Raw genomic sequence first — 26858 nt, 5'->3', positions numbered from 1 at the left:
TGAGAGGAAATGTTTGACAAACATCTGTGTTGTTTAAGCCAGGACTGTATCACCTGCTCAAAACTTGAGAAAAACATTTGGAAGTACCTCCCATTTGAGTTTAAGGAAACAAGTCAGTATTAAAAATAAATAGTCTATATTAATCTGCAAATTTGGTATCTCTAAAGTTTCTTGGTTACTCTAGAGTGACTGGACTAAGTAACTCCTTTAAGGTTAAAGCACACGATATGCCATCAGAGCACAACACACATTTTTGTGTTTCCATAACTCACAAAGAAAACTGAAAGTGAGAAGTACATCATTGTTATTCCAGCCAAAGGAAAGGATTTGCTTCTAAAAACTTATTTGTTTTCAGGAAAATAGCACGCTTCCCATGAACATTAGTTGACCCAGAACATTAGTTGAGGTTTGTGGTTTTTGGTCAGTTTGTTGGCTTTGATTTTTATCTATCTATCTATCTATCTATCTATCTATCTATCTATCTATCTATCTATCTATTAATCTATAAGAAATAAGGGAGTACTGGCAGGAAGAGACGGGATCATCTACAGGCATGGGGTTGTGCTCAACTCCTATAACCCTGGGTTATCTCAGTCACCATGAAAATTTTATGCCCTGAACTCTTCCAGTCCTGCCTTCAAGTTCAGAAAAACAGTGTTCAAATTATTTTACGTAATGTGAATTATTTATCAGGCAATAAAATATGTTAATTAGATGTTTCACTCCACAGACAGCATTCTTCACGGTGAAGCTTACAGTTGTCATTTTCAGTAGCAGACTAAAACAAAGCAAATTCTCTGCAAATCTCAGAGTGTTCCCACAGCATCAAACTTATACACTGACAGAGTAGAGGATTGGAAGTCTTTTTCCTTTTTTATGTACTGTTATCTGGCTAAAATAATAGAGGATTTCAGTCTGTAGCTATGAGGCATGAAGTTTTCACTGACAATAAAATTACAAATAAAAGCTTCAGCTTGTACCAGAGTGAAAAGCTAAGAGCTTAGAAATCAAAACTCAACAAACATAATGGAATTTGTAAAGAAATGTATATGCATATCCATCATCAAGCAGGAAACTCGACTTGCATTTTTTCAGAAGTTGTCTGATTGCAGTCAATTACTAATTGTTCATCAGAACTTGTGAACTTATTTATTAGTGTTTTCTCTTCTATACGTAGTGCCTGAAACTAGGCCTTCACTAAACAGTCATCAGAGAGTCTGAGGAAGGTATGGAAAAGTGCCACAGAATGGAGAGAGCAGAGAATCTTGGAGAATCTTAAAAATTCAGCCTTGTTGGTCAGCCTAAACATTTGTTCCTATCCCGAGACTTCCACAAAAAGAAATAGAAAGCAGAAATAGTACCTTTATATTATAATTTTAATAATTATCTGGGGGCATTCTGCAAGGAAAGAGGAGGAGACAGCCTAAAATTTCAAAATCTGCAACTTAAAACTATATGCAATAGTAGACCACATGCTCCAGGAAGGTAAGCATTGCCATTCATTTTGTATCATGGTGCACGTCTTAAGGGTAATTGACACCAGAATGTGACCCCCATTCTACGTGTCAAACATTACCATAAAATCAATAGCACATCACATTCCCTGCGCTATCACACACCTGTGTCTCAGCCCGGAGGCCTGCAGCGCTTGGTGTGGAGTCCCTCGAGGAGGGGCAGCAATCGTCCCACCAGCCCCAACCATCTGCAGAAAGAGCACGTAACGAGATGAGGATGGCCTCTGGCAACTTTGGGGCTCTGTCAGCAAATCCTGTGGAACAGAAAGCATACAGTTTGTTTTCCACACCATGGGTGACATTCTCATTCGAAGTTGCGCTGGAGCTGCTTTGTGACAAGCACGATGTTAAGACATGACAGAAATATACCCACAAGTACAGCCATTGCAGCCATCCTGCCAAAAACACTTAGAGTCAAAGCTTTTACTTGATAGTCCTGTGATTAATATACATATATATATATATATATATATATATATATATATATATTTATTTATTTATTTTTTTCCAGGGAGAATAGTCTCCTTTCAAGCTTGTTGTGAATCAAACTTCTCTTCATAGACAAATTAGTTTTTTAATGACCTCTACACTTAAGAAGGCAAACAGTTTACCTTGTCATAAGACACCAACACAAACTTCAGAGTTAATCAAATGTCACAGTTATGAGGGGAAAATAAAAAACCAGCAACACAAAAATCAAACATGAAATGAACCGCTACTGTTCTCTCAAAAACTGCAACAGATCTCTTTGCCTTGAGTCCCTTCTCTTGAAAGACTGCTAAGGCAGTAGCTTCTCAATTCAACATTGCAGAAATGTCAGTCTATGAGAAGTTCCATTTTCCCAGATGACGTACCGCCCTGTTGGTCATTAGCACTTTCTAAAATGTGACACAACTTTCGTACACGGTTGTTGTATTATTTTCTTTTTTGGCTGTATAAGGGTGCCATTCTAATAAACTTCTTCTAGATCAGATGATTGTGTATGGACCTACTAGAACATACCTAATCAGAAAATTAATACAGCATATCATCCTCAAGTGAAATTTCAGCACCTAAGGTTATCTCCTACTATGACTTTCTGATGTGCCAAATCACCATTCCTAAATATGGTGATTGCAGTATTCATACCACAGTATGCACTCGAATTTCTGTTTGAATCTTGTTCCTGGATATTTTGATTTATGCAAAAGTGCTCAATTATTTTTCTCCTTTTACTCCACCTGAGGCTTCCAAACCCAAGGCGAGCATTTTACTCATGAGGAAAGAGACAGATAATTCCCATGGCATAGATGAGAAAAAGATCAAAACCACAAATCCTCATGTTCACTGACTGCAAAAAGATACCTTGCTCAGTTATCACTGCCAGGCTATCAAGGATAGCTCAATCAAATAATATCAGTGAGGTCACTATTCAGGGAAGTAGGTGCCAAGTGCCTCATAACCAAAGATGTTGAGGCACACATGACCCCAGCGCTATATGGAACCATGTTCATGGCAACTTTGCCTTCTGAAGCTATCCACTATGTTCCTCTGTTAAGAATCAAAGCTGAGAAAATCCATTTTCCCAGATTAACACATTTTTCTATTTCAAATACTTTAACAAAACCGATAGTAATAGAACTAGATTTTTCTGAAGAAGAGGGTTTACAATGGAGACGTGACAGTGCATCTCCATGTTTGAACACATCCTGAACGGGGATGCTAAGTGAATTCACAAACATGTAGGATTTCATGCAGTATCATAACTTCGCCTCTGTTAATCAACAGCTTTTGTCACAAAGGACCTTACAGACTGAGACTGAGCAAGCCTAAGTGAAGTTCGGAACTTACTGAATATGTGGTGCTGTTTTAGCATGTGATACAAAGTCATCTGAATTATGATGGCACACATCCATTTCCTCACCTTGAGAGACATTTTTTTTTGTATTAATCTCTTTCTGCAATGTTTCTGAAAGCAGTTTGCAACTTTTCAAAGCTTTGACAGTAGCTGAAGAACCACTTCAGAGATAAGCCATCTCATTAGCCACTGAAATGCAACTGCGTTGCAAAGCTAATGGAAGAGGGTGGGTATCAATTTTGGGCAGAAAAAGGAAAGGAAAAATAATAGCAGCAACTTCTTTTAGTATGAGAGAGAATCCTGAATAGCAAGTGTTTATGAGAATGACCTCCACAGGAAAATATCAACAGATTTCACACTGAGTGCTTTAGGATAGGGGCTTTGCTTTGTAAAGGACCAAACGATCCTTTCTTGGAATCAAACCTGTGACTGCAAACAATTTAAGTATTTCAAAAATCAATGTTTAGAGAATTCAGTTCTGCCTCAAAAGGTTAACTGGTGAGTGTAGGACACCCTGCTGAAAAGCAAGCATCCCCACAGTGTGTTTAAAAAGCATGGTCAGAGAATGGAATATCTTAAGCAAAAAAAGTACTGTGCAGTGAAAATAGGACAATATTCAACCAAACAAAAATAATCAAGACATCTTTTCATTTACCTGTGGTTTCAAAATGCTAATCTCAGACTCCTCACCTAAATCCCAAGTGACCATGAGTGGAGGAGTTAGGCCCTACCTACCTATAACAAAGAGGCATGGAAATTCCTCTGCACCGTAACACACATGCCATTTGTCCATGCAATATACTTCAAGAGAGCTACAAAGAGAAACAACTGGCTACCAAAGAAAACCTTTCCTGCATACATGAACAGTAAATTATTTCTATTGCACTATATAGCAGATATACAAACTGCAGGAGATAATTTCTCCAGTCCTCATGAGATATGCATTAAAAAGGTCAACAAAAGATATTATATCAGACTGCACATTTACTTTTAAATTATTGATGAGCCGCGTCTATTGTCATTTTTGCTTGCATTAGTGGAAACTAAAGCAAATACTAAACTTCTAAATAGAGCGTGCTTGAAAAAGCGTGTGTTCATAGGCTTCAGGATTTCCCACAGTTCTGAAGGGATTCTCATAACCTCACAGGTATCTTCAAGTCCTAGAATTTGCATTCTGCTTTCCAGCTCAGCTTGCAGATGTTTAAAAATACATGCAACAAGACAGCTCGCTTTTGGCTACACATCTAAGAGGTTCAAACATCTGAATTATTCTGTCTGAGGTCAACTATGATATGTGTGCCAAATTAGGTTGAAATCCAGCTGGGAAGAGCTGTGAAAATGCTAAGATCTTTGGTACTAGGGAACTTCTGGTTGTTTTTTTGTTTTTTGTTTTTTTTGGTTTTTTTTTGTTTTTTTTTTTTTGACTGATGCACACTCTTTCAGCTCTACTTCCAGGGAGAAGACAAATTTTCTGGAACATATCTGTAATATGACCAAACATATAGACTTATGCCTTATAAATCTATAGACTTCACTCACTTGAATGCTGCTTTACATATATAAAGTGCTGATTGTGACAGTAAAATTTCATAACAGTGTTCATTAGCTGATGGAATGCTAGAAGACAAGGGATACACATCACGTGTATCTGTGTACTGAGAACTGCATAAATAAATAAATAAATAAATAAAACATACATTTCCTGGGATTTGGAATTTTAATACCTCTATACTTTTTAATATAAGCAGAAAATATTTTCCAGTAGTTTGGGATCAAGGCATATAACCTGAGAATGCAGTATACACCCAGGATAACTCCATCAATATTGTACTGTTCTGTACAGATATAACTCCAATCATGTACGTGTTTCAGTATGATTCAGCTACCTCACCAAAGAACTAATGCTCATCCAACAATTTGTGAAAATTTTTGGCATAAGTCAAATTGTGAGCTAGTAATTTAAGGAACTCTTTTGACTGATACTCTAAAAATAATTTCACAGACATTTTTATGTGATGAATGATATTTCATAAAATAACATCTCTTGAAACATTTCAAAACAATTAAGGTAGAGCTAAACAGAACAAGTAGTTCTGCTCTTCAGGGATTTGTCTTTACTTAAAGTCCCAACCCCCAGTCTGAAAGCAATCTTTGCTTTCTCTTCTCCTAGAATAGATAGCACCAATTTTAAAGGTACTCTTGGGAAAAGAGAACTTAAAACAGAATTATCCATAAATGAAAATGCTAATATCATTAGCATTTTTTCTCTTTACTAAATACATTAGATTTCAAAACCCAAATATTTTAGGAATTTTAAGCCTCTAAAGAAAAGTCAAATAGCTACTTCTCTTTGGCACTGCTAATCTTTCTCCCAACTCTCCCCCTGCCTCCACCAGCATCTCCCCAGCTTTATTTTACTTCTTCCAGGAAAGGAGACTAGAAAAGTCTAAAAGCAGTGGGAAATGACCTAAAGTACACTTGTAAATATTCATTTCATCCTGAGGACCTAAATAGTATCATCCAATAGGAGTAGGACACATTTTTTCACCAACAATCAACATACTAACATAAGCCTGAAATGTGAGCCTAAAATATGCTATAATGGACTAATTGAAAAAACTGTCTGAGATTGCCACCTATTAAGAAACCTCAGAAAAAAATAATCAGTGTAAGAAGTAATTTCTGGTATTTGTTTCTTTCCTAATTATATGAAATCAAAATCTACACAGAGTCTATTTAATCAAAGTACATATTTTTTACCAGTATGGAAATAACCATAATCCTTACCAGGAAAAGAAAGACAGAGACTATTAAATCTATCTTTGTCTTACACATAGTCACATTAATAAATAAATAAAGAAATAGAGGCACGTTGAAGCCGTTTATGATATAATTTTTAAAAACACAGACCATCACAGAAGCATTACAGAACATTGCATCATAGGGTATCTAGATATTTGAAGTGGAAATATTGGTTGCATCTGTACTGGAAGCTCAGTGTGCAATGGTAAATACATAATTCAGTTTCTAGCAGAGACCTGCAAAGCTGTTCAAAGAGTGGAAGACCCTAGTAAAAGACCTGACCTCCCTGTTCATTACAGATTCCCACTGAACATCTGTGCATTACCTCCTTAACCAAACCAGTGCAGAGCCATGTGAAAATCTATTTAAGGATGCCCTGAAACAAGTACCTCACTTATCCAAAGGAAAAATCTAAGGCCTCCAATGTGCAAAAAACTAGTCAAGGATGCTGTCCTTGACCATGACACAGCGCAGGCTGTTTAGAAAAAATGTAAGAACACGGCATATTCCTCCTGCTTTAGATTAAACCAATGATTCACAGAGAACTGATAAAAGCAGGCCACATCTGAACAGTTTTTATAGCCACCATGGATATTGTTGTCCATGAAGACTGCTAATCTTTATTTTTAATTGATTTAAAACTTGGTCCCCCCTAATATCTACTGGCTCTGAGTTCCACAACCCAGGTTCAAGATGCCAGACAGGGTTACAAAACTTGCTTTTACTGGGCAGCCAAAAGAAACATTAGATAGCTGTTCTTCTGTTGCCTTATCTTCAAGAGTCCTGGTAGAAAGAGAGCCAGCTCCAAACATATTGCGCCATAGGAGACATACCTCTCACTCCCTGTCACACTCTCCCTGTTTCAGTTTTTTTTTTCCCACTCGCTTATTTGCTGTGAACACATTGTCAATTTCTTCAGAGAAACCTCTTTTCTCCCGATGCCCTCCTCACAGAAGATCCATGATTGCTTCAGTATATAACTGATCATCACTTCGGTTCACAAGGCTTTCAGTTTCTCTTTTCCTGTACTAACAGCTATACCTAGTTATGACTAGCTTCTTAATAAGGCATAGTATTTGTGAGTGTTAAAACCAACACTCAGAAGACCTTTCACCTGATTATCAATTCCTTCATTTTAATATACCTGTAACCTGCCTAAACCATCTATATAGTCCCAAGAAAACTGGAGGCTCAAGATATTGTTCAAAAGTAGTAGGAAAAAAAAAAAATAGAAAAATCTCAGCAGAAATGAAGTGCATTTTCCCTGAGCCCTATCAAGAAGAACAAAATAGAAGGAATGGAAATTGATGGAGAAAGGCGAAGTTTCTAAACAAGAAAATAGTTGTGTTTTTTTTTTTAATCAGAGGCAGTCAGTGCTAACTGAGCATTCGTTGTTTGAACCAATGGCCACTGGAACACAGTTGTCTGTATTTCAAGCAGATTAATTAAATGTTTAGTGTGATGCAGAGAGATATGTTAGTTTTAATGAAATAACACTAACAGTAGAAAAAGTAAGACTGAACAGTAGGAAACGATCAGTTAGTGAGATGTGTTAAGCTAAGAAAGAGTCCTGTCCCTCGTGACAAGAAGTAAAATTTCTAAGAACATCCACAGCAAAACAGTGAAAAAAGCACTTAAAGATACAACTACATGTAGGGAAAAGAAAAAAAAAATAAACAAAAAATCATATAGAAATACCCATCTGTCAGATTGCTTTCCACCTCTGTCATCAGTGATTCTTTTACAAAAACAGTGTAAGTCTGACTTTACCCTGAAACAACCTAGTTGTAAATGCTCATGGATGGTTTACATCCATTATACTCATTATATACTCATGGATAGATGCCCCTGCAAAAGAGGAATGATATGAGGGACAAGTGGTATTAACTCAAGGTACTTTTCTCTCTCTCTCTCTAAGCACTATCTCACATGACAGCAACATTCCAGAAGAACAATGAAATTGGTGAAGCGATACAGGGGACCTCATAAGCATGGATTAACAAACAACCAAACAAAAATACAGCAAAGAAGCAGAACAAAGGCTAGAAAATTGCTTTTTAACTCTTCATTCCAAAAGAAACATTCAGAGAAAATGCTATTTGCTTCCACCCCCAAAGCGTCCTGCGACAGCACTGTCATTAGTTAGCACTTCCATTTCTACAGACATGTGTTAGGACCTATTGCACTACTTTCTAAGCAAATTATACCAAAACTGTTATCTTTTCTTCCTTACTGTGACTCATGCCAGCTGGACTAGTCTAAATATTAATAAACATAATTAAATATAATATAACCAACATTAATTCGTGCCAGCAAGGCTAGATAACAAGAAGAAAAGGGAAAAAAAAGACTATTTCAATAAATCATGCTCAGATGCTGTGGTGACTGGTGTTACTAAATAGATAAACAAATAGAAACAAGACTTCCAGAAAGGCTCAGGTATTTTCAATAAATGGATAGGTATGTCTACTAATCCTACTGGCAATATTTTTACTGCTGTCTCTTGGTAGAAGACTTAAAAGGACTAAAATTAGTATAAGACTTAAATTATAGACAGGAAAGTCTATAATTGGCTAAAAAATTTAAAAGAGCTCGAGTACCTTGATCAAATTCCAGGGAGATCTTTCATGCTTGCAAGACTCAATGTCATCGAGTGTTCCTGGAAAGGACCTACTTACTGAACTGCCAGTAGGATAACCCTACTTTTGTCCTGGAATCTCCAAGAAACACTCCAAACAAGTCCTTTGTAGCACAGTGTTGTGAAGGCAGTTATTGTGAACATAGTGAAAATAGAATAACTGCAAAAACCAACTAAAAAGTGCTTTCTAATGTTATGGAGTCTAAATAACTGCAGCACTCAACATTTTTTATGAACATTCATACCTGTGTCTATGTGCAAAAACAGCAAACTGTAGAAACTGATGTGTGTGGTCTTTTTTATGAATTAATGTTGCTTTCATTTTTTTTTTCAACAGCGACAGAGTATTTCAAAAATTGCACATCAAGTCTACCATGCCTCTGGGAGGACAAATCAGCATGTGTTACATCTCTGAGTCTGCAAACACTACTCTTAAGTACATTACAGTCAACCAGAGGAATGTGGAGTACCTCAAAGGGAAAAATAAAACTCATAGTAGATAGTAACTACTTTCTTCTCCTGAAAAATACTAAGATGTTGAAAATTGCTCATACTTAAATTACTATTAATTAAAACAAGTCATAGCTACTCCTTTCCTCCCTATTCCCTTTTCTTCTCTTGTCCCACAAATAAAACCCAAACCAAACCAAACCCCTCAGAAAATTAGAAATGACTGTAAAACAGTAACTTAAAATCCATTAAGTTTTGCTTTTGGGGGTGAATTAAAATCACTTCTGTTAAAATTATAGACAATAACTTGGAACTCCAGCTTTCTAACATTTGTCTAAAGTAACTGAATTTTCCCTATGTAAAAAAAAAAAAAAATGTTTACAGCCTGGGCACAGAAAACACAGCATTTTCCAGCAAACTATTGTTCTCCTATATTTAAGCGTCCTCTATAACCTCTGCCCCCACTTATGGGCATAAAGGGATTTTCAAATTATTTTTGAAGGTGCAGGAGCTTTTTCTTTTCCACAGAACTGAATTAATTTCACCAGTGACATTTTTACCTGTGACAGATCACTCAGTTACCCCAGATTGTTGAGCTATTTCTCAGCATCAGTAAGCACATCACACAGTGGGGTCACACATATGCCTATTGGATGGAGAATGAGCTGTGGGGAGCCAATAGCACTCCAGGCACAACAGGAAGAGAGGAAACAGTTCTGTGCAAGCTCAACAGGACTGAGAAGGCAACATCTCAGTACTTCTAGCCAAGATTTCCCAAGATTCCCAAAGCATTAGCCATGGAGATGGGATAGGATGGCTGAGTCAGAAGAGAGTTGCACAGATGTATAAGAATATAAATCTATCTGGATTCCTCTTCTGGTTCAGCATCTGCATGTATGGAACCTGCCATTTAATGCTGAGCTTTGGTGCTCCCATCTTCATGGGTATGACTATCTCTTTTGTTTAAAATTCTTAGGATTTTTAAAATTGATTAAGTCACAATCTGGTCTAGTTCCTGTTTTATAAAGGTTAACAGGAAAAGCCAAGAGTCAGATTAATAGAACAACAGCAAAATCAATCCAGCATGAGATTGAATGCAGTAAATTCAGCCTTAACACCATCCATGACCTGTTGTATCTGCTTTCAATTTTATATGAGAAATTCCCATCTCCTAAATCCTGTGAGAATACAAATAATCTAAGCAATTTAAATAAACATTTCCCCTTTTCACTGATATATAATAACTTGCTTCCAAGATCTTTCTTGAAAAAAATGCTTCACATAATTTTTCTTGAGTCATTATGGGTGTGTAAATCAGAACTTGTCCATGAAAGGTCAATGGAAGGGAGTATAAAAAGGAACTAAACAGATTAAGTGGAATAGACCTAGATTCTGTTTGCAATACAGGTACAACATAAGAACAGAATTTTGCATGCAGCAAGATACACAAACATTCTGACACAGTTAGCATACAGTGTAACTTCATGCTTTAGAAAGTGCCTTTGTGCCACCATTGAAGTCGTTGAATTCAAAGGGATAAAAACAGGAATGGAAGAACACCTTTAAAATGCCTTTCACGTTTTCTTCCAGTCCAAAATTACAATTACTACACGCTTTCTAAGCCCGCAGCCAGTTTTAGTAAACTGCTACTTACAGCTCTTGCATGACAGCCAACAGATGAAAGAGATGAGTGAGAGCTCTCATTCATTGCTGCTAGCAACCCACTGCCTTTCTGATCCCTTTCTTCAGAAACAAAGATTAGATGGGGGGGGGGGGGGGAATAAGGTAAAGGGTTATTTTTAAAAGTCCGTATTTTTAAATCACCATCCAGGAGCTGGCTGAGTTGAGCTCTTATTAGTTGCTTCTCATCTCACACTTGTTTCCATAGAAACCATCATTGCAGCATTGCCTGCCTCTATCAGAAAGTCTTCAAATTCAGTCGATACCAAACCCCATTGGACACGCAGGTAGATGATAACGGCAGCACTGCTTAAGTGCTAAGGCTTGCTATGCTGGTCTCACTGTACGGAAAGCAGATATATAAAACAGAGAAGTCACCTCTATTATATTGAACAGACTGGAGCAGTAGCTGGTCCAAACCACAGCTGCTTCTGCAGAAGATCTTCCCTTTTCACTATCACACCCAGATGAACTCATAGGTGGGTTGGGATGAAGACCTCAAACTAAAACCCACAAAAGTTGGAAAATTATTTAAATGGGGGAAGGTATTTATCTACATTATCAGTGTAGCAAAAAGCAGCTGGCTACTAAACAGAGGACTTCTCCATTTCTTGGACCATTTTTTTTGTTTCTAGAAAAGTATAGTGGAGGCTCCCACTCATATCCCTCAGGGAAGGAATATAGAGGAACAAAACACACATCACTCTGAATATTCAGTGGTGGTGTTTAGCATTATGTATACCAGGGAAAAAATATACTTTGAAAGCCTTTCACCCATGGTATTTTTCTGTTTAATAAGTTCATCTGGGAAGAAGAAAGATCCTTCCAATGTCAATCACTCATTTTAAACAGGGAAAGTACTCGCTATTCATTACTTTCATTTAAATGTTATGCAAATTAATGACCAGCTGTCCTTTTTAAAATAAAAACCTGCTGGCACTTTTGCAACACCTTTATTCCCATCAGAACATACCAAAAAAGTGACATTGAGATGACAGTCATGAGTCACCAGGTGACCCTAACTGACTAGTCAAATGCAAGAGGAAGTATTCCCTACAGACTGCCCAAGGGGACTGCTAAAAACTGCAGGATGGGGAATTCCTCTGATCGAAAGGAGCAGGCATGTTCATGAGACAGTCACTTGTTATGGTTTCTCTGTCAACCACACCTAATTTCATTTCAGTTAGAGCAAATTGTTCTTAAAATAAATCTCATCTTCTCTCAGGCATACCTTGATAGGGAGAAGTGGTTTATGGAAACAAAAGCACAATAAGGGCTGCTACCAACTTGCTAACAACAAGGGAGCCTATGGAAACACTCACTCATTGCAGAATAAGAAGTGGCAAATCCAAAGAAAGGAGGGACTACCCTTACATGTCTGAGAAGTGCTGCAATAATACCTGAACATGATTCCTCCTCTTTGTACCTACTAGGCCCTCCAGACAGTTTCTGTTCAAAAGATGTTCCCAAAGCATCCCAGTTCACCTGACAATCTAGAAGAAATACAATTGATTTATTTTTTTCCCACACTGTATGAAAGCCTCAAGCTCTACATGAAACATGCACATATTAAAACATCAAACTGTATGTTACAGAACAGTTTGTGAGGTTGGGTAAGTGTGAGTAGGCCTAGGGATTGCATAACAAACATGATTAACATGTGAGTGGATTGTAACCTACACCCACAATGCACAAGTTACAGATGTTCCATATCTATAGTTTTTAATGAAATGCTAGAGCAAACTCAAAATCAAAATGTGTGCCATACTGCAAGAATGCATTACGCATAAGAGGCTTTTGTAATATCCAGAGCTGTGAAGGATTTCTAGACAAGAAGAATGTGTGAGTACAAATATTAGATTTTAAGTGAATTTCATAGATATGGAAGGTGATGAACTGAAAGGAAGAATGTCAGCTTTATTCAATAACGATTTTGAATCAATACACTGAATTGCAGTGATCTCAAGTTCCTTCTCAGGAAGACTGCTATTTGTGACAGTATCAGTACACATATATTTACACTGGCAAAATGTTGTGTCCAAAGCGCTTAATATTTCCTTCTTCCAGAAAGTAATTATCTAAAATTGTGTTCTTTGGCCTAACAGTAAATAACCTATTTTCCAATAAAATATTTCAAAGATATAATTTGTGCTGCAACAATGCCCAGTAACATGGATTTTTATATTTTAATGCCTATCACATTTCACTGAATGCTAAGTGTGAATATGCATTTTCACCACAGAAGGAAATACAAATTCTTTTCATATCAGTTTTTCTGGTACAGGACAGTGCAGTTCCTGTCTAGGACAATGCAACAGTCCTACTGAGACATGCTAAGATAAGAATGTGTTTGTTTGACAGAGAAACCTACTGTTCCCTCACCACATTCCCTGTTTAAATTTGCTGTATTTCCTCAGTTATGGAAACTTGGTTAAGTGTAATAGTGAACACCAGTGCAGTTTCCACCAAGAAGCTGTTTCCAAAACAACAGCTCTCAGTTGATGGCCAAGTCAAGGCCTTGGGGCCTCAGCTCTCTGCTTTCAGATGCAAGAGTCCTGGCGGGGTAACAGGAATTTAGATTTTGAGATGATGAAATTAAGAAGTAATGAAAATAAGATTGCTATACGAGTTATTGGTTCAGATGACACTGCTGCCTAAATAGTATAGTTTATGCAGCAATATTTAAAAATGTAATGCCAGAAGCTGAGAATAACATTGCAAAATTGAATTTCTTCAGATTCCAGTCTGTGCCATCAGCAATGAATACGCTGCCACCATTTTCTGATGCCGCAGGCCTAGAGGAAGGATGACAGCTGTTATTGAAGATAAAGATGATTTTGTGGAAGTGCTTGAGGAATTACCAACAAGAAATGAAAGTGCAAACTTCCTTGATTCTCTAAAGGAGAGGGATGGAATCAATGGAATCAATAATTGCGGACTGAATAAAAGCAAACGAAGCTGAAGGAAATACCTTTATGTGCTACAGAAAAGCTAACAGAGGTCAGAGACACCTCTGGAAGACATAGCCTACTCATTGCAGAAGTTTGCTTGCTTTTTACTCAGAGAATAACACTGACAGCATTAAAAACTGAATCTGGAATCAAGGGGGAGTCTTAGCACTCATTCAGATTCAATGGGAATAGCATCTTTGTCTAGAAAACAGATCTATGGTCTAGTCTATCTGGTTTTGCAAGAAATTACATTTTCATATTCGTGCAAGAAAATCTGTATCAGAAGCCTACCAAGACACAAGGGGAAAAAATAATATTAAAAAAAAAAAGAGAGAGAGAGAGAGAGAGAGAAAGAAAAGAAAAAAAAGAAAAATTCACCCCAGGACTCATTAGTATTTGATGCAGGAAACCACTGAGGTGGGTGGCTCTTTCCCCAGGCAGCACAGAGGCAAGGCAGGCAGCACAGTGCACCAGGTCGGCATTTCCACAAGCAGTGGCCCAGCTCACAGATGTCCTCCTGTGCCTGCACATGCCAAGGGGCCAAGCAGCCCTCCCCAAATCTGTGGTGTGACACAGCTGCCTCTCGCACTGACGCTAGGGCTTGAGCAGCCATGCAGTCAGCTGGATCAGGCGATTGATCTGCCTGAAAGCTAACCCTACCAGGGAAAGAAAAGACAGATTAGCTTTCAGCTGGTCTGTGAGCTTCAGAAGTCATTTCTGCAACAAAGAGGAGGGAGGACCAGCACTTCTGGGGGGCACTGCAGGCCCAGGTCAGCTGAGCTACTTCAAAGCTCTGACTGCTCCAGGCACACAGCCACCCGGCAGCCAAGCGAGGACTCAGGTGATCCCAGCCGCCATCTGTGTGCAGTTCAGTCTGGGACAGCTCAGGCTGCAGTTCAAGTGGAGTCACGTTACTCAGCAGCTGCCCCCAAAGGTCTCAAGCCAAAGAGATCGCAATGGCTTCATTCTTGCATTTGGCATGGAGACCTACACATCACTCAGTGTTTGGGGCCTGAAAACATTTGACATCATTGGTCAATAGTATCATCAGGATGATTGAAGATGATGAAATGGGTGCACAGAGATAAAGAATGCTGCTCTCACTCAGCCAGACTCTGGCAGAACCTATTGATTTAAAGCAAACAAACAATACGGGTAACAATATTCAAGACAACCTTAAGAGTTTATTCTGCTTGCCCTATTATTTCAACAAAATGGATGTTATTTAAAGCTGTAATTCTCACAAAATGTATACTGACCACACACACTACATTTATATTTAAAAGCACAGATATTATTCTTAGAAGTTATGACAGAGTGCAAAACTGAATAACAAACAGGAGATGTACCAAAAATTAAGGCTGATCATCAGCTCAGAATTGGACTTAGTTACAAAACTACCTTTTTATTTTTAATATCTTTAATATTTTTAATAGTTATTTTTAATAGAGCCCCTCTCTCATTAAGTGTGCAAGACTGCTATTGAGTAATGGATTATTTCACCCCAGTGACTCTGTTTTCAGGCATCTTCTGCCTGTAAAGTGATATACAGACAGTATCAAAAACAGGAAAGATGTCCAGTGGAGAAGATGGATAACATGCTGGTGATACCTCGGTCAAGAACCGTCAGATGTTAAAAAGATTTGAGCTACTGCCATTTGGCATCAAACTTTAAAGCCTTTTTGTGCAGGTAAAATAAAAACCAGCCAAGTCACTCAGATTCTACTCCCAACTCCCATGACATTTAAGTCAATGAGACATCTCAAGAGAGAGACAAGCACTTTAAGTCCAGTAGACAGACACAAGAATAAATTAGTAGCCCTATACCAAGTAGGTAAAATCAAGAAATTAATCCATATGTGATTTTTGGCTTCATCCAAAATACAAACAAATGTGGACCACCTTTATATGTCATAGTTTGCTTACACTGGGTACATGCAAAAGAACATGCATATATCTCATGAAGAACATGAGGGAAATTAAAAGAAGATGTATGAGTACGCAACAATTTTATGCATTATAATTTATTCTTCTACTTCTCTTCCAAGATATAAGACTAGTTAATATTGCAAAGGGGGAGGTTACACTACGCATATATCCAAACCTTCTACAAGTTATCCACAAGATTACATGCAAAACCATGCAATTTAAGGAGAAGAAATAGAGATTTCTCCAATCTTATACCTTTACTTCAAAACTTGGACTATATGATAGTTGATAAGGTAGCTGTTGATGAGAAAGAATAATGATTAACTTTATTCACAGGGGATAACAGAGTAAAAGAAGCTTAAAAAGGTTTCCTCTTTTCCTGCAACAATTCTCAATTTCATGCATCTTTCTTACATAATGTCTAATGAATGGAAAGTCTGCTACAAAAATTAAACTGTGACACCAGTAATGGAAACTTGTTCCATAAGCTGAAGAGAGTCCCAGAAAACACACTGATTTATTTCTCTCACATTTTCATTCTCCAGTGAAATGGCGGTGATATTTTTGCAGCTAATAAATGCTGTTGTATTACGCGTAGCTGAAGTAAGACATAATTTCTGTATTCTCCTTTGTAAGTTGAATGAGAGGGCTCCAAAGAAACTGTTTCAGGTACTAAGTTTGTATATAGAAAACCAAAATGTGAAAATAACAAGGACAAAGAATGTCTCCTGATTCTACACTTACTCCAAAAGCAGTGTCTGCCTGTGTGTGCTGAAGCGAGTCAACTTAAATATTGGTGTAAATAAGACAAAATATACATAGTATTCAACACAACTTCTTTAATCAATATGCTATTTTTTTCCCCCATAATATTAAAGAAAAAGTTATTTTTCCTTACTTGGTTAAAACAAGATCCTAGCATTGAAAGACAAAATAATATCAAATGATATCAAAGACAAAGTAAATATAATCTCCTTATTATTTTTACATGTTTTTCTAGGATATTCCTCTTTCAAAATCATTTTTAAACCATCCAGTAGACTTTAGGTCTTTTCTTCAGGTTACACTCAGATAAAAAAATTAAAAAGTCCACTGCAAACTGAGCAGTACTAGCTTAACATTTTCTGATTGTAAAAAACAGCCAGTGTATGAACTATGCTGACTATTCTGGACTGACTATTCTAAAGAACCTTTTCAAGAAGAACATCCAAGTTAGTTTTGTCAGTGGTTGCTTAAACCATTTGTAGGAAAAGCAAGTAATAACTGCTGCTCTTCGAAGAGCTGAAGCAATAGCACTATTGTGAACAAACCCCAAGGAACTGCCTCTGCAAACTCAGCTATCAATCTAACACTGAAAGGCAGCTTAGTAGTTCCAAAAAGCTTTGCAAATTCCATTTCTTTGAGAATTTAATCTGATAATTATTATCTACAGAGTGCACTGAGAAAATCTGTCACCACTGTAGATTCAAATTTTTAAAAATCACCTGGGGAAGACAAAAAGAAAAAAAAATGGCACAGTGGGCTCAACAAAAATCGTAAGACTCACTCTTATTCTATTCTTTGAAAGTAAGCCATGAAAAAAAAAATAGGTTTTGGGAAATACCACTTTTACTTCAACTGGAATAGTTTAAACATGAGCACAACTGAATTATTTTTGCTCCATAGCTACTTAGCTACATTGAACTCTCCTGCAGAAACATATTCATTACATTACTAAGGAGCAAATTGCTTTGTGTTGTTTAAGCAATAAAGTGTCAAGTACTAAGATAAACAATTGATCTGACTTTCCTCTCCATGGAGTAGTAGCCAATTTAGTAGAAAGCATATTAACAAACTTCTCAGATAATTTTATTTATTAATACCTCACTAAAAAATAGCTTCTGCTATTCCGTATTCATTTTTACATCTGCTTGTTGTACATACATTATGAACGACTACCAGAAATTTTGGTACAACATAATTATTACTGCTCAGATTATTAAAAACTCCTCTACATTCTTAATTACCTGTTAGAACAGTTCATAGTGAGAGAAATTTTAATGTATGTGAAATATTAAGTGCCAGTAAGAAGCACACAAGCAGAACATGTCTGATAGTAGCAAATATCTGATATTACTTGAGTACAAGGAACTTGTCGAGGAAACTGGGAATGTCCTAGAGCCAACCTACAGTTTATTTGACTGCAAATGTTTTTACAGTTAGTAATAATGAAGCAGCAGACAAACAGCATGAGAAATTGTATTCCTGAATTTTTAATATCTGTACAGAATAAATAAATTCATAATTGATCGATTATATATTCAAGCAGGGAAACAGAACTCTAGCCTTTCATTGTCAGCTGACATCCAGTCTCATCACCAGAGAGCACAAATGAAATGCTAATGGAAGAGAAGATGAATGCCAATTTCCTTCACTTTGCTCCAAGTTTCAGAGGCTCTCTACAATAAAAGATAGCTGTTTGTGGAGACTGGCTTGTTCCATACCATTAACTCAGAACAAAACATATTTTTAGTGGGACAGCAGTGTTTACTTGTAAGAACTGATGAATTGTACACCGCCATTTATCACTTGTAGACAAAGACATTCAGGCACAGTTTTGGACATAAATCAAGGTACATGCTCCTAAATAAAAAAGGGATTGCTAAGTCCCTAAAACTGCATAGATTGAGGTCAGATTGGCCATAGCAACCAAGAATGGTACGAAGGCCTCCAGTAAGACTTAGCAACCAATAAATGAGCTCAGATCTCTTTTCATCTCCACTGGTGTGAAAGCCAAAATTAAAAAGATTAGATCACGCTGCACCCACCACAATAGACTTCACAGTGAAAAAGTCATTTCTAGCCTTTGATTCACATCAAATAAATAACATTCATCCCTTCCATAATGAACAACTTTCAAAGTAAATTGAATCTCCATAGTGCCGCTTTCCCTTGCTGCACCGTATTTACATGACAATGTATCACAGGAAGCTCAGAGTGGGTCTTACAAATGGAAGACCGAGTGCAAGGCACCTTTAGTGCTGATTGCAGCATATTCAGCTTCAAAATGATTCCCATTTAAACATAATGCCCTGTAGATTATAATAAACATAAACAATGCTTTAAATCTTGCAGGATGAAACTTTGTCATTATTTCAATATGGAAATCACATAGTAAACAGCTCCCTCCCCCTTTCCTTTTCAGTCCATCCATTTGAGGATATTCAGCAAATTCAACTTTCCAGGAGTGCCGATGATACTATCTGTCTGGCGTTTCCAGGAAAAGGCACGGTACATCGTTTTGTTTTGATTGCCTCTTTTCACACTATTGCTGTTCTCTCTCATACACATTTTGAAGTACTCCAACAATACTTTTTAACATTGCAAACACATAGGCAGCCTACTAACTACATCCTTTACACACAAAGAAGCAAGTATTGTTGTTCTTCCTCTTCCTAGAGAGGCAGTTATTTGTAAATAGGTAACGCTGCACACAGCTGTGAGAATCTAACACAAATTTTACATAGGAGATCAGAAAACGTATCTCACAAACGCTTGCATCGTATTGTCCTTCTATGCCCTGTTTTTCCCTCACACAATTTATCGTTACTAAAAAAGGATAATCATTCCCCCCTTACTGCAGCTTCTCTACACTGACATTTAAAGAAAATGTTCAAAAGCAGTAGATTAAAATGAGAGTTCTACACCTACAATAACAATATGCAGAAATAATTTCAGTCCTCTGCAGCAACAACTCATGTAGATTATACTATTTGAACTCAGCAGGGAACCTCATTAATTTTTAAAACTCTCTGACCCCAGTGCAGTTAAGAGTGTAAAAATAATTACAAATTAGGGTTGAGGGAGCACTGTTTTAATATTGCATGCGTACTATCAGCTACACAGCATTTTATTGCATATGGACATCTATTACAGCTAAGCATAATTTTAACTCAGTCGAAACATATCTTCACAAATACTTTTAAAAACACAAATGTTAGAAATGTTTTAAGAACGTAACTATAGTAGCCAGCGCTTCTATGCAAAACCCCTGCCTGCTTCCTGCAAACAGACTCGTAACACAAAGCATGCAAGCACAGTTTTACAAGCTAGTAACAGCCTGGATACCGCAGTAAACTGAAACACTTCTATAACCCGGCACATTTGAAAGCTAACAATTTCTAACTTATTTAGAAGGCTATAAAATACGCATCTGCGGGCATAAATAGTCTTTCTTACCTAAAACTTGTCAGCAGAAAGATCCTTCTCCATTGTTGTCACCTCCAGTGCCCCCTCTTGCCACCATGGAGATTGGTTCTGCTATGTTTATTGCTGTGTGCCTCAGTTACAGCTGTGACACGGATCTGCCGGCAAAGGGGTGTGTGCGAGTGGGTGCGTGTGGGAGCAAGGAAAGCCCGCAGACTTTGGGACTGGGGATATGAACCTCGGGCCAAGTCAGGGCTGGGGAAGAGCGATTGAAGCTCTGTCCCTCATCAATGAGCAGACAAGGTTCTGCTTCATCCCTCCACAGCGTGAAGCAGGGCTGTCAGTAGGGATTCCCACTAGTGAGGCTCTAGCAGAGGCAGCCCTTCTCCCGCTTGCTAGTGCCTGCCCAGCAGCCCGTGCAGAATACAGGTAGCTATTGTTCCTCAGACAGATATGTAGCCAGCCACTCAGACTCTGACAGATCTCAACAAACCAGTGAGCCTGCCTTCATTTTAACTCTTTATTTACTAGTGCTTTACTTTTTTATAATGGTCTCTCTGCTTTACAGAAGGAGGGGCAGGGAAAGTAAAAAAAAAAAAATAAAAAAATAACCATGAGAACGTCGGTACATCATTCTGCTTCTGTTAAGGAAAGTGTTTAAGGTTTCACATACATGGGAAGAAATCCTATACACATTTAGAGGCATTGATTTTTATTTTGGAATCTGATCTAGCCTAGTGTTGGACAACACAGCAACAGTACATCAGCTATAAAACAGGATTCCAGCTCTGTAAGGTAAATGACTCCTGTTCTGATTCCTTCTGAATTCTCATAATTCACAAGGAAATAAAAGAATTTGAAGAGACACCATTCATCTTTTCACAAATACTTCAGTTAATTAAAAATAAATAAATAAATAGCAGTTTAGTGCTTTACCACATGTAGGGTGATTTTCTACCGGCAATCAGTTTTCAGCACTGGCTGGAAGTGAAGGATAGGAGTGTGTTAGAGCACGGACATACCCAGCCAACTAGTTGGCACCAGAAGAAGCAGATACTCATGCCAGTCTTGCAGTGATCTTCTTTTTTGGTAAGCTGATTTTACTTACACAGAAAGGATTTTTCTTTAGTAAGACATGGAGCTTAAGAATGTATTCACAAAAACAAAATCAAGGAAGCTGTTAGATAAAATATCCTGACATTTATGCTCGGTGCTTGACTTTTAGCAAGTAATGTGTTATTATTTGAAGGACTAAAGATTCCATGTCCTGGTTAAATATTGGATAAGCTCAGCCTAGATTTATACCTGAGCTGTAAACAGACTTTTCTCTCTTCTTCGCTCTAAGAAAGTCTTAACTTCATTTCAAGCAGGTTGCAGTAGAATGTGCATACTTGCTTTAGGGTGGGTTGTCTGGATTGCTTTAAAGCAATTTTTGAAGTGTGACGGAGAAGATTACAACATTATTTTTTCCCACAGCAATAAAATGTGATTTGTGAAATACAGATTTGTGGGTTTGTTTTTGAATAACCAGACTGCTAACAGAATTGCAAATTAGAGACATGATGTCAAAAACCGTATTTTAACCTGGCAGATGCTATCAATTCTGACAAGCCTCACCAACAATTACATAAATAATTATTTTATTAGTAACATCATAAAAATCTGCATGTGCCTTGTTTGAAAATTTGCCAGTGGTCATTTTATAGTGTTTCAGAGTAAGTTTTTCTTCATTCTTTGAGAATTTGGTTAGACTTCAATAAAACTGCCAGGCATTCAGAGCTTTTCCAGGCTATTGCAGTACAGCAAGGAAATGAGCAGACCAGCAAGAAAGCAGATCAGTGTTACTCAGGGCAGTGCACTCTGTGAAGCAGAGTACCCCTGGACCAGCAGTTGTGTTTTAAAGAAGCAAGACTAAGCATTCACAAGCCCTGCTGCTGTTTTGTTACACAGTACCTGAGTTATGCCAATGGGAATATAAGTCGTTAGGGGCTGAGACATCTATTGGACTGTACTTTTTCTTCATCAACTTACAGAAGTGCCCAGCACTGTGCAGAAAGAATGCTATGAATTAAAAATATATTTACAAATCAATGGTGTTCTTAAAAAAAAAAAAAATATATGATCTCATTACAAATTCTAAAGCATTCTGCATCTCTGTCCTTTCCCTTTTGGGCAAACCGGTGACAGTGGCTAAATGTTACTGAAAATTGCTCAGGAACTGCCTGCCAGGCAGCCCCTGTCCTGCTGGATCCTGGAAGACCTGAGCCAGCTGACAAGCTGTCCACAAGGCCACAACTACAAAAGACATGGAGAACAGCCTGTCCCTTCTACTCTGCCCACCATGCTGCCAGCACTGCAAAGTGAGGACCATCAGCACCACCCTGAGAAGGGTCTTAAGCACAGCTGTAGATCACGTGAGGCTTCTGAGCATGGCCATATCTGGTGTGACTCTGCCAAGGCCCTGCTCAGTGCAATATCCTGGGATATTTTGCCCTGAGTGGAGTCTCCTACATGTCTTCCAATGCTGTTGTGATTGCCTGGGTAACTACACAATGCCTGGGTAGCTACACAAATGCACACACCATTCAAAAACAACACAGTATTAAAAAACAAGAGGTTGTGAGAGAATGAGAAGGAAAACTTTCCACAGTGAGATAATGTGAGCTGGACACCGCGTGGGAGGATGGAGAAATCTGCGCTTTCTAAGAGTGCCTGACTTCCTCCCCAGAAAGCCTTGCTGTTTTTGCTGGAATCATCCCCAGGCTGCGTCTGTGAGGGAAACAGCTTTCTTTAGGTTTTGAGACAATACTGGAAGAAAAATACTTTCCAAAGACCTTCTGTGCTCTCTGATGGTTGCCTCTGGGCAGGAAGATGACTCTTCCTTCCAGTCAAGTCTACCACAAATAGCTGATAGCAGCCACCTTGCTATGAAGTGCCTACTATGTGATTTCTCTAAAGGGCAAAGATTCTTGATACTGAGTAGCACTAAGTCTTTTTTTTTTTTTCCTTTATTTTTTCTTTTTTTTGCAAAAGTACACAAGCACAGATCTCTTGCTAAAGTGTGAGGAAAAGCAAGGTGCGTGTAATGAGCACAATGCTGAATATCTCATCTCACGTAAAATACAATATTTGAACAGTTTGAACAGATTTCTCAGAAGGAGAAAGAAAGGCATGCCTGCCCTGCATAGCAAACCTGTGCCTGAGGATGTTGCTTGTGACCACACAACTGCAGTGATTTCTTTCAGTTAATCCATGCAGTCACACTTGTGCAAACACAGCAACATGCCAGCACTCTGCACCCATTTTCCTTCAGAAATACCAGTTTAATAATTCTTTAGTAAATAGCTTTGTATTAAGAGATTATTCATCCCAGATATAAAAAAGCACAAAGTTTCAGAAAGTAACTGCTATACAGGTGAAATACACATCAAGTACCACAGCACATAACCTCAATTAACCTTTTGCTTTAGTTTACAGACAAACTGTACAAAGTGATGTCTCCCTATTATCAAAAAACAGATTTGCAGCTTCACATTGTTTGTGGCTTGTTCGCTACAAACGAATATGGCACAAGGCAATCTTAATGAGCTGCAATTCACATTTCACTGACTTTGTTTTGATCTTTTCCTTCATATAAAAATTATTGTAAAACGTGATATGTGAAAGCACTGGTTTATTTATTTTTAATAAGTTTATTTTAAATGCAGTACCTAGGCGTTATTTATCACAGAAAATACTTAAAAACATAAGATAGGAAATTCCAAGATATAGAAATATTTGAACTGGAGCAAGTGCCTATTTTGATTCTGATGTAGGAAAGTACAGTGCATAGTTTAGAAAATAACTTACAATTAACACATGTTTAACTGTATTTGTATGCTGTGATAGAAAACAACAAGGTATTACAGTTGATAAAGTGTACTTAGGCTTCCCAACACGTTACATCTATATCATTAACGAAATAGCTTTTCTTGAAAATGCTCTGCTAAAACAGCACAACCTTTCTTCCCCCTAACTCTTTTCACAGAAACATTAATTAGAGTATTGCATTCTCCACTAGATGCTTTGTGATAGCAAATGTCAGGGATTAGGACTCAGCAAGATAATTACAAGCATTCTACATAACAACATAGGAAACTAGCATCAGAGATGCATTTCACCAGTTCATGTTCCACATACAGATTACACTTTTGATTCATGATCTGTTGGGAAAAATAGATAGAAGTTGACAGTGTACTCCCCCCACCACTCCGAACCCTCAGCACTCAATTACTTTAGAGCTAACATCAGCAGACTGAATCGAGGTTCAAAATAAGGCTTTTCATTTGTAACTCTCCAGATTCTGAATCCCAAATACACAATTCACAAAACCTCCCTCCATTCATCACTGAGCCCCAACACTTAACTAGCTGTTGGTATGTGAATTACAACCACTGGCTATATTTGTGTATTAGATGGTAAACTAAGCAATTTTAGAGGTTTATTATTAGAATCAATTTTGTACCCAGTTTCATATCAAGACAAGAAATAAACAGAATCAAACTTTTCCTAAAAATGAAACACAATACAAAAGGGATGAAAATGAAGAGTTCCTCTGGTTTAAATAGGCAGACCACAATACAGATATACTTCAGTTTGACAGTTCATCTGTTATCAGAAATTTGTATTTAGCAGTAGTTCTAATCACCAAAAAGTCCATGTGAACCTACCGTTTTAACTGCTGATTCACAGAAATCACTGCTTTCAAAGGGCCATGAGTAAAGTAGCTGGGTGGAGAAAAAACAGTCAGGACTGCCCTTGTAGCTTCAAGCCTCCATGTGTAGTTTTCTTCCTCAGAATCTTTGATAAAAGTCAGAATACAACATGATTTATTGATGTAGCAAAGTCATTACAATTCAGAGCAAAAAAATGTTATTGGACTTCCCTCCAGCTAGTGCTGTTTAAGGAAGCCTTTAAAAAGCAATTTAATTCCATTCCACAAAGTCAAATTTTCTCCACAGATAATTGGTTTCCATTATGTGTATAAAAAGCTACAATGAAGCCAATAAGTCAAACTATATCTTTCTTAGGATTTATATTTATTACAGAAAGATTGACCTGCTTTTACAAGAATTGTACTCTCTTTTTCTACTGTTCACCTGAAAACCTTACTGTTAATAACATAAGTACATATTATAGCAACATTCACCAATGTACCATGAAATTTGAATATAACCAAGAATTCTTCTGATCTCTCTCATTTATTGCCAAAAAATTTCATGTTGTCATCTGTCACAGATTAAATCTTCATGTGTTAACTTTCTCAATACGAGTTAAAAAATTCACACTACCTTCAGAGCTTGAGCCACGTAGTTGGAAAGTACATACTTGGCTTCAGTCAATATTTTAAAATTAAGACACTAAAACAAATATTAAAGCCTTTTATTGTGTGTATATGAGTAATAGCTAGCTATGTGCATTACCACTGGGTATGTTTATATTCAAACAGCCTAGGAACACCAGTGCTCTTTTCAGCATCTTTAAATATCTGACTTACAAAGCTAATAGACTAATTACAGCAAAGTAACAAGACAAAGCAATTCAAAAGCTAACAAAGTAGGGAAAGCAGCAACAGACATTAATTTTTTTTCCATAATCAAAAAACTTAACCAAACCCACAAACTCATTCAAAGCCCTAATCCTACTTGCAAGTTACACATGACTAAAAATATCCTCCAGGCTAAAGCAACAAATGAAAAAGAAATACTTACCAAATCCCTCATCTTGCTTAAAATTCATGCCTTTTTCCTTTCTTTTTTTCTTTCTTTCATTGGTTATGTTTTAATAATACCAGGAGATTCAAATTTGAAAGCTGCATTAGTTACTGTCCCGTTCCCGCAGCTCTTCAGCTGTAGGTACCGAGGAAGCTTGGCTGGTATTGTTTGGAGAGAAAGACAGTGGCCTGTGTAAGCCAAGAGGCTCTGCACTGTCTGAGGATCTCTGCAGTGCTCTTAAACTCCTCCACAGAGACAGGTATTTGTTGCTGTCTGTTGTCCAAACAGGTTCATCAGAGCTATTACTGCCACCTTCATTTTTCAGTCGTGGAGGCCCTACGTGCTGAGAGGAGAGTTGTTTCTTTCTTTCGCTATTTATTTGCTTTTGGATTGGAGGAAGAGGCTCCGAGATTTTCAATTTGAGATCAAAGACAGGCACGTAATGGGACGCAACAGAGTTTTCTGAAATGTGCTCAGAATAGCAGTCCAAGTTCCCACATTCAGTGCTCGCAGCTCTGTAAGCTTCATGGGGGAAGAGAGAGAGATCGATAGATAGATACATGCACGCAGACACGCACACATTTTAAATATATTAGTTTTCCCCCTTGCAGCACTGCAGTCTCTCTATTGTCAAATAATAACTGTATCTGAAAAGAAACCACTTAATAAGGCTAAGGTCAGACTGCTTAGACTTGGCATTTGCTGCGATAACAAATCAGAAATGATAGCATTGTACAGATTTATGAATTTTTTGCCCCCACAGTCACAAACATCAGACGTTTACTTTATAAAGAAAGCTTTTAGATTCTTCCTGCAGTTTCCATAGTGATTTCATTTTTTCCCTTTTATCACAGATTGGCTGAAGTACTGCTACCCTTTGTGCTTTAAAAGGCTTGTGCTATCAACTCTCGATAGAAAAGCACCGATGCTAAAGCACACATCAACACACACTGTCAAAAATAATTGAAATAGATAAATGATGCCTAAAAAGGTCTCAGTGTTTTCTCTGCTTGTCCCAAACACTACTGGAGAATAATGTTTCAAATGAATAAATGTAATTAACTTGAGCAAAGCTCACTACTGTTCTGTTTCCCATAACCTATAAAACTTCTATCAGGG

General features: G+C 37.6%; 1 long non-coding RNA gene across 2 annotated transcripts in view; it reads right to left on the bottom strand.

The window, feature by feature from the left end:
* The window catches only part of LOC107311761 (uncharacterized), a 75888-nt gene extending 49530 nt beyond the window's left edge, over nucleotides 1-26358 (bottom strand). The window contains exons 1-3 of one of the 2 annotated variants that reach the window (XR_014943105.1): nucleotides 25737-26358; nucleotides 24696-24825; nucleotides 1620-1768 (exon numbers count right to left, since the gene is read on the bottom strand). This is a non-coding gene — a long non-coding RNA (uncharacterized LOC107311761). Of the gene's footprint in view, nucleotides 1-1619; nucleotides 1769-20019; nucleotides 20414-24695; nucleotides 24826-25736 lie in introns of those variants that run through there. The other variant, XR_014943103.1, reaches the window with a different exon arrangement.
* Nucleotides 26359-26858: the final 500 nt, after the last annotated feature.

The sequence above is a fragment of the Coturnix japonica genome, chromosome 1, assembly GCF_054131305.1.
Source record: "Coturnix japonica strain WE chromosome 1, WE-NBRP24, whole genome shotgun sequence".
In the NCBI taxonomy this organism is placed as follows: Eukaryota; Metazoa; Chordata; class Aves; order Galliformes; family Phasianidae; genus Coturnix; species Coturnix japonica.
The sequence above is the reverse complement of the archived record's forward strand: the minus strand, read 5'-3'. Positions and strand labels throughout refer to the sequence as shown.